This window comes from Anabrus simplex, chromosome 9, assembly GCF_040414725.1.
Source record: "Anabrus simplex isolate iqAnaSimp1 chromosome 9, ASM4041472v1, whole genome shotgun sequence".
Taxonomy (NCBI): domain Eukaryota; kingdom Metazoa; phylum Arthropoda; class Insecta; order Orthoptera; family Tettigoniidae; genus Anabrus; species Anabrus simplex.
In genome coordinates this window covers 104,743,453-104,752,170 of record NC_090273.1, presented here as the reverse complement: position 1 = coordinate 104,752,170, position 8,718 = coordinate 104,743,453, and positions in this window count along the sequence as shown.

Sequence of the window (8,718 nt, the reverse complement as noted above, 5' to 3'; positions counted from 1 at the left end):
AAGTTTCGAGCCTGTTTATAACTCTCGGCAGTCAGTGTAGCTAAGTAGGCTTACGATGGACGGTTCAGTTGTAAATTATAGGTTCTAGGAACGAAATTATTTCTTCATATTGTGACAATCAGCGTGTTTTGGTTACTATAATTTATTGAAATATTCATTTCTTGTGTGTGTATTCGTATCATATAAATGTATTTTAATTCCTTCGGATTTGCAAAGTAAATTGTGTAAATTATTTTTATTATTATTATTATTATTATTATTATTATTATTATTATTATTATTATTATTATTATTATTATTATTATCATCGTCATTGCTGTTAATTGTAATAATATACAACCTTGTACTCGGAAATAAACTTGTAACTTTTCTTATCAGGAAACGGGCCCATTTTCAATTATTACAGGGGGGCCCTAAGCTTCTTAGCGCCGCTACTGCTAATGCCTATAAATACGTTGTGTGTGTCACGGAATCGGAGGAAGCAGGAGGAACTGTATCTGAATAAGATATGTACGCCTGGGTGAAACCCTGTTGGCACACACCTCACAAGAATATTGTAAATCAGTTTCAAGGTGGAGTGAATATGTGCTTAACCGATGATAAATGAAGCATGCATGCCACGTGTCAACTTTCGGCTTTTAACCGCTCATTATATACAGTAGAAACTACTCTGATCCAACTGTCGCGACGCGTAAGATAACGGCTAGTCTGAGGCAACTGTTCACGTGTCTTACTATTTCTGCGAGGGGCGCCGGGACCGAGATTTGATGCTGTGATAAGATACGACACCATACCTCAAATCCTCCTCGTGGGTGTGTAATATGTGCCTTCACTCGACCCTGAATTGTATCTGAACGTTTCAGGCACGAGACGCCATAAATCATCATCATTAAACCCAGCGCCATATTTTCTCATTGGTCCATGGCCTGTGACGACAACTTACGGTGAGGCGGTAGCGTTTCAAATAAATTTTTTGTTGTTGTCCCATAAATAAACTTTATAAACTGAAAATTTGGGCTCATGAAACAAGCTCATGAAACACTCTAATAATAGAGTTTTCTTTTAAAGAAAGCCAATTAATGTAAAATAAAGTGTTAACTTCAAATACGTACTGATGTTTGATATACCGAGTTCGATAGCTGCAGTCGCTTAAGTGTGACCAGTATCCAGTATTCGGACCACTGCTACCACATTCCGTGAAAACAATAAAACCACACAGTTTGAAAGCGAGGAGGCGGTGTCAGATGTAACTGCAGTATTCACGACGTAACTATCAATTGGTCTTGTCACTAACCAATAATACCACAGGGAATGCTAAAGACCTGCGGGTCACTTCGCGGGACTCACCTGGGGGCTCACCCAGCCCAATGGTCTTGTCACTGGTCGGAACTAACCAATCCAGTCCAATGGTTTTATTTATTCAAAACTGTTGCTTTACGTCGCTCCGACACTGATAGTTCTTATGGGGACTATGTGATAGGAAAGGGCTAGGAGTGGGAACGAAGTGACCGTGACCTTAATTAAGGTACATTCCCAGCATGTGCCTGGTGTGAAAATGGGAAACCACGAAAAACCATCTTCAGGGTTGCCGACACTGAGGTTCGAACCCCCTATCTCCCGAATGCAACCTCACAGCTACTTCGTGCTTAGAAGAGGCGTTACTTGTCATGGTAAAACTTTGCTAGGTAGTTCGCAAAAGAGAGGTTAACATTCGAACATGGCAAAGGCTCACGTAACGTCAAGACGTTCTACACAAGGCTGCCAACTTACGAACGCAGTTCAAAACAATTGGCTAGTGACCAGAACATGACAATTATGAGATACGTCCGAACAGTGACAAGGTCATTGTGCTGTACTGATTAGGTCTCGTTAGTGACAAGACCATTGGGCTGGATTGGATAGGTCCAACTAGTGACAAGACCATTGGGCTTGATTGGTTAGATCTGGCTAGTGACAAGACAATCGGGCTGGAATGGTGCAGCGATCCATGACTCCCTATTTTCATTTCTATACTTTGGGACAAAACATGATGACCTCACCTAACACCACTACTCTCCAGCGGCAGCCCGGTGTCTATTAGCGGCTTATAGGATTTACTACGTTTATTATACAGCAGATAGTGGCTGCCTGGCCGAGGCGGTAAAGGCGTGCTCGGTTCGTCTGGAAGGACGTGGGTTCGAATCCCCGTCAGGAAGTCGTAAAATGTAAGAAATTAGATTTCCACTTCCGGAGGTGCACATGGCCCTGAGGTTCACTTAGCCTACACCAAAAATGAATACAGCTTAATTCCTGGGGGCAAAGCCGCCGGGCGTAGAGCTAACCACTCTACCCCATCACGTGCCGAGGTTAACAATAGTGGAAGCCTTTAACTTCCACCCCTCCAAGGGCCTTCATGGCCTGTACGGAGGTGACTTTGCTTTTACTATACAGTAGATGGAGTTGCCAAAACCTCTTTCGAAGTCAGCACGAAGAAAGAGAAAGAGAGTGGAAGAAAGTGGTCAGCCAACTTCTCCACACCAAACAAGGATCTTTTAGAACTCTTGAACTCAGCAGGGTGCAGGGTGTGATTGGCTACTGGCATCCAGCTCGCTTCCATGAACTGAAGTCGTCATGTTTTGTTCCCAAATATACTACATACAGTAGAAGCCCGCTTAACCGAACTTCGCTTAACCGAAATGCTGTGGCAAAATTGTATTTTAATATTTTATTTTTACCCTCTCGTTCTTAGCCGTCGATATTAGTAATTCTCTTGCTATATGTGCTGAGAGCTACTAGGCTAATCCTATTTTTATATTATGACTTATGACAGAATGCACGTGTAGCATAAAACAAAACAGTTTCTTATCCTCTAGTTCGTTCCACGATAAATTTTTTTCTTCAACAAGCAGGAATTATTATTAGTAGTATTACTGCATTATTCGTCATGAAGATTATGCAGATGACTCCGACCTGATGGATACAAATTACAGAGTTGTTTTAAAGACTTTCGTCTGGAGCATGAAACATGGCTAATAAACCCCCATGGCACTGAAACCCTTGAAAGGCCTTGGCCTACCAAGCGACCGCTGCTCAGCCCGAAGGCCTACAGATTACGAGGTGTCATGTGGTCAGCACGACTAATCGTTTCGGCCGTTATTCTTGGCTTTCTAGACCGGGGCCGCTATCTCACCGTCAGATAGCTCCTCAATTCTAATCAAGTAGGCTGAGTGGACCTCGAACCAGCCCTCAGGTCCAGGTAAATATCCCTAAGCTGGCCGGGAATCGAACCCGGGACCTCCGGGTAAAAGGCAAACACGCTACCCCTACACCACGGGGCCGGCATGACTAATAAACAACACAGAGAGAAAGGGAACATAAGATTTATAAATTTCCTCATAAACAACCGGCGACTGCCCGGCTCCATGATTAAATGGTTAGCGTGCTGGCCTTTGGTAAGAGGGTCACGGGTTCGATTCCCGGCGGGGTCAGGGATTTTAACCTTAATTGGTCAATTCCAATGGCTCGGGGGCTGGATGTGTGTGGCTTGTCCAGCATTAAAAATCATCCTATGTAGGGCCCTAATCTTCACAGACATAGTCCGTCTACGAGACAAAGACCCGCGCCAGGCGTCTCCAGAGGTCATACGCCATTATTATTACCGGCGACTCAAACGTTAAGCACGACCACCGGACGGCTAGACTGTTGACCAGTAGCACATGGTTTTTGGCCTATAACATGCTTACCTCGTTAATAACTCCATGTGGACCGCAGTGTGGACTTCAAAAGCGTGCCGGGCGTTAACAAGGAAATTGTCAAACTTACACCAGATGCTTTCTGAAAACTCTCCTCCATAGGTGTTTTCTACATTTCGCTCCCTTAGTTCCCTGCACATGATCAATATCCGACCAGGGTATTCCCTAGAAATCCCTATATATCGAACCACATCAAACAACAGATCGTTCACGGTCACCACCACGAGCTGGTGTAACAAACTCCCGAATGCTAAATCTAAAACAAAATTCAAAGCCTACTGTCAACATCATCTTATAAACACTTAGACTAACTCGTTTTGTTTGTTTAGAGTGGCTAAACGCCACCACGTCGATACTGGTAAGCAGAATTCTACTGGATGGTTTCTAGTAATGAGTTCATTTCATGGTTCATTTCATGAGTTCATTTCTGAAATCTGTGACAAACTACCTCTAATCCACCGAGGGAGCTACACCAACCAACCCACCCACTCACCCACCCACCCTTGGCTCAACAGCTTTGAATGGTCGTGGGCTACCAAGGGATCATTGCGCAGCTTAATGGCTTTCCGATTACGAGGTAAGCGCATGGTCATCACGACGATTCCTCACCGTTAATCATAGCTTTCTAGACTGGAATCTCATCGTCCCTCGTGCAGGCTGCGTATACCCCGAAATCTCGGCGTTATCATGGATGAACGCATGACTTGGTCTGCACATGTCTTTTAACGTTTCTTCAGCTGTACATTCTTTATATAAATATAGAAAAATATTTTAAAAAAAGAAATTAATCGAAGATCTTGTAATGCCACATTTTGGCTATTGTGATGTTGTTTTCATTGATGTGTGGCCACAATTGAGGCGTGCGGAGCAGAAGTAGTGTAAGTCCAAAACTGGCAAATTTGTGATAATTGCATGTCTGTACGCAACAAGGTATCTTATTGTCAGAGGCAAAGTTGAGTAAGTTGGTAGTTATCCTTTTTTTCTCCCAGGGTACAGCACTTTACTACTGCAGTTAGAATTTCCCTCCTTTTCTCAGTGCAGTAGTGAAGCAAGTCCATGCTATTGTGAAATATGGATTTAAGCAGTGAAGATACCGATACTGACCGTTCTGAAGAAGCAGAATATGAAACACCACTTACATAAGTAAGAAATATATATTTTAATGCTAAAAGTATTGAGTTATAGATGATATTATTATGCAATTAAAAATTACAATTAAATGGACTTACAATGGTTCTGCACTGAACAGTTCTTTCCAAGTTTGACATCTCAGTTGAACTTTGAGAATACATTGCTTAACAAATTACTCATACAAAGGTTCATCATCACCATCACCTTGTTCACTGTTACTTGTATGGTGTTTTTGTCCTAATTTGGTGTTTACAAACACAGGCAAACTTTCGAAGAAAGGATGTCGACATGGAGAAATAAAAGGTAGTAAATCCATCATATCCCTTTTCTTCTGTTCTGTTACCGGTCTTCTCGCTCAATTCTGATTTTCTGTTTCATATTCTGCTTCTTCAGAACGGTAAGTACAAGTAATTATAATTATAATTTTTAATTGCATAATAATATCATCTATAACTCAATACTTTTAGCATTAAAATATATGTTTGTTACTTATGTAAATTCCTTTTTTTTTTCTGCAAAGCATATATTTGGACTTACACCAACCACTTCTGCTCTGCTCGTCGCAATTGTCTCTAAGACTACAGCGCGCTCAAAGTGCGTGTGTGAGATATATATGCAATTTAAGAAAATATGACCACGTGTCTTAATCTTTCCTAGAACTACAGTGGTCGCAACTCCATGTTCAGCGTAGTTACCATACTTTGTATCTCCTCCATCGAGTTTTTACTACATCTTCCCCATCTTACCTTTCTTCGCGTTTCCATTACTTCTCAAATGTTCGTAACAGAGATACCAGGGCTCAAACACCAAAAGTGCTCGTCATTTCTCACCATCGAACTGCCGCATATAACAACTTATTTTCTGTGTTTACTTCACGAGAATGGAACCATTTACCGGATGACGTCAGAGGAATACCAATAGTGTCATTTAAAGGAACGTTAAGAGATACATCAGGATGGGGTGAACTGTGCATTTCTGATCTTTCATTGATACACACTTACCTCAGTAGATGTGAGTCCTTCTCTGCACATCGGGGCCAATAATAAGGAACAAAACAATAATCATTACTACAAAGAGCTTTACCACCACGGCCCCGAATTGACTTTAAATTCTGAAGCATTCAATGTATATACTATTTAAGAAATGCATATCAAAGACCTAACAATATTTCATCAAGAAATACTTTAAATCAAGAGTGCTAATCACAACAGTGATTTTAAGAATCTATAAAACACAACTGTTATTCCCAAGAACATCATCAAGAGTTTAATGGACAATTCAACTGTTTTTGTCGATCTTATGACTTATAATTTTAACAAAATTTGGTAAAATTGTATTCTAAATGTCGTACCATATACCAATGTTTTTTAATGTGTCTTGCCAATTTTAATAATATCCATTTTGTATTCTGATATATTAATATTAATCTATTATAGATGATGATGTCTCTTAGGGGACGAAACATGTACTAATATAATGAATTATAAATTGTATTGAATAGGCGGACCAATTGTTCATAATATTTAAGTTTATCTTAGATATTCACTATTTGATTTTGGTAATACAATATTCTTACAAGTTATCATTATTAACATCGTAAGTAAGTATGTCTGACTAGTGTGAATTTTTTAAAGTTATATTTTGATTGTGTTTAACAGTGTTTTATTTAGTATTATAACTATGATTCTAATGCATAATAATTGGTTTAGTGGAAGAGAAGGCCTAATGGCCTTAACTACGCCAATAAAGACATTTATCTATCCCTCAGGTCCAACTAAAAGTTCCTGACTTGGGCAAGAATGGGGCCAATCTACTCAAACACAAGAATAAGGGACTTATAATAAAGATGATTTTAGTTTTTTAATGAAGGAATGACAAGTATCCATAGGGTTGGCGTCAGGAAGGGCGTCTGAAAGTAAAACAAGGAAAAGTCATCGGTATAATACAGTTCGAAACAATGATCCTACGAGGTTGTGAGGAAAGCGGTGGAAGAACAGAAAAGGAATCTAAGGAGGTTGTTGAACCATTATACAGTGCGTTAGAAATGACTCCGCAGTAAGCAGCGCAGATTTAACCTATCCGAGTGCACAGCTCGGATAGCAGCAGTGAATGCTCAAGATACGCAGTATCACCACCATCTAAGGACATTGCGGGGAGTTATTTCTAAAGCACTACATTTCTATCACTTTTACATAATCATTTTTATGTAACACAGTTTATTGTACAAAATTAATTAATATTCGATAACAATATATCATAATTCTAAAAGAGAACATCATTTATAGTAGAAACAATATTATGTAATTATTAATGTCAGTTAAGTGGAAATATTCGAATACTCTAAATATTTTCTAATATGATAATAATGGCAGTCTATTTTGGTAAAAAAAATGAGCATATTTTCCATCTGCCGTGGTTAATGTCTTCTATTATTCTCTTCACGATCTAGACACTCAAAGAACTGTTTTCTGTGGATAGTCGCATTAAATCCTTAAATTTTTTGCCACTTAGTTCTTTTAATATCATAACTAGAAAGGGCGTGTAGACAATTAAATGACGTGAAATATATACGTAAAGTAACGTAATGTCATTTTCGTCATTATTCCTGTAAATTCGTAGTTGTTCGTTGGGTAGAAGACTAGAGAGACGTCAAGCTGCCATTCTGCGCGATATTTACTGAACACCGTTGAGGGTTACAATCGTCTTCGAATAGCACTAAGAGAAGCTGTTCATATTTCAACAGTACTGTAGACTGTAGGCCATTATTTCACACCGTATGGTGTTTTATTGCATATCCTTACTTTTTACTTATTTTTTCTACTTCCGTTTTCTGGTTTAATTTCTTGCCACTGCCTTGCCTATATAGGCTTAAGTAGTAATACCATAAGTCATCTTCTTATGTAAGAATCCGTGCGCCTAAATGTTTCCTTTATTACCACTTTCTTAAATCCGTAACTCATGTCATTACAATTTATACTAGACTTAACTAAAGTTGGCGTCTGACAGGTAAGGTTGGAGGGAGGAGCACTGCACGTGCCATTTCACGATGTTGCCACATTCCAGCATCTCTTTCTACATACTCTTACCCCTCGCTTCCGGCTCACTTGTTCCCTCCTTCATTCTGACCGCTGTGATCTGTTGTAGACTACCTGGCCAGGCGGTGTCGTCCCATTTGCGATCATTCTTATACAAACAATCAGGTTCTTATCAGTGACAGTGACAGGTTTGGCAACTCCCAGCAAGACGAGCTGCCCTGAAGTTTTATCTCCATGGCAACCGCAGTCGCCCCACCCTCGTTTCCATGGCAACCACACAGCCACTCCTTTTATCCCGCCTCGGCAGGCAGTAAACGGACCTCCCTCTAAGAAATGTCAGACACCAACTCTTATTATTAGCAGTATAGTGAATGACATTTCATTTTTCCAATACATCCACTTGGTATTTACGAGGGAGAATCTAAAAGGTGGTTACATAGCGCTGGAGGTGATTTCCACTCATCCACAATCGAAACGTTGGTTGAGCGGTTCCGAGAAATGTTTACAGTCTCTTGGGGACTATGTGGGAAAGTGAACTTATATTATATATTGTCATAGCCCTGTTGCTTATGTGTAAATGGTTTCATAAATGACCATAATTTGGAAATGTAACTTACTTTTTGATTCACCCTCGTATATATTTGTCCTATCCGTTTGTCCTCAGTTATTATCCTGTCTTCAGTTTAAGTCAGCTTTATTAACTGTATTATTTTCTTCCTTAATGTGTTTATGTGTATGCGAGTGCTAATCCCGAATCCTCGACACTCTTTCTTTTGAGAAAAAAATGCAACCTGTACAAATCTTAACATTTTGGCCGCGAA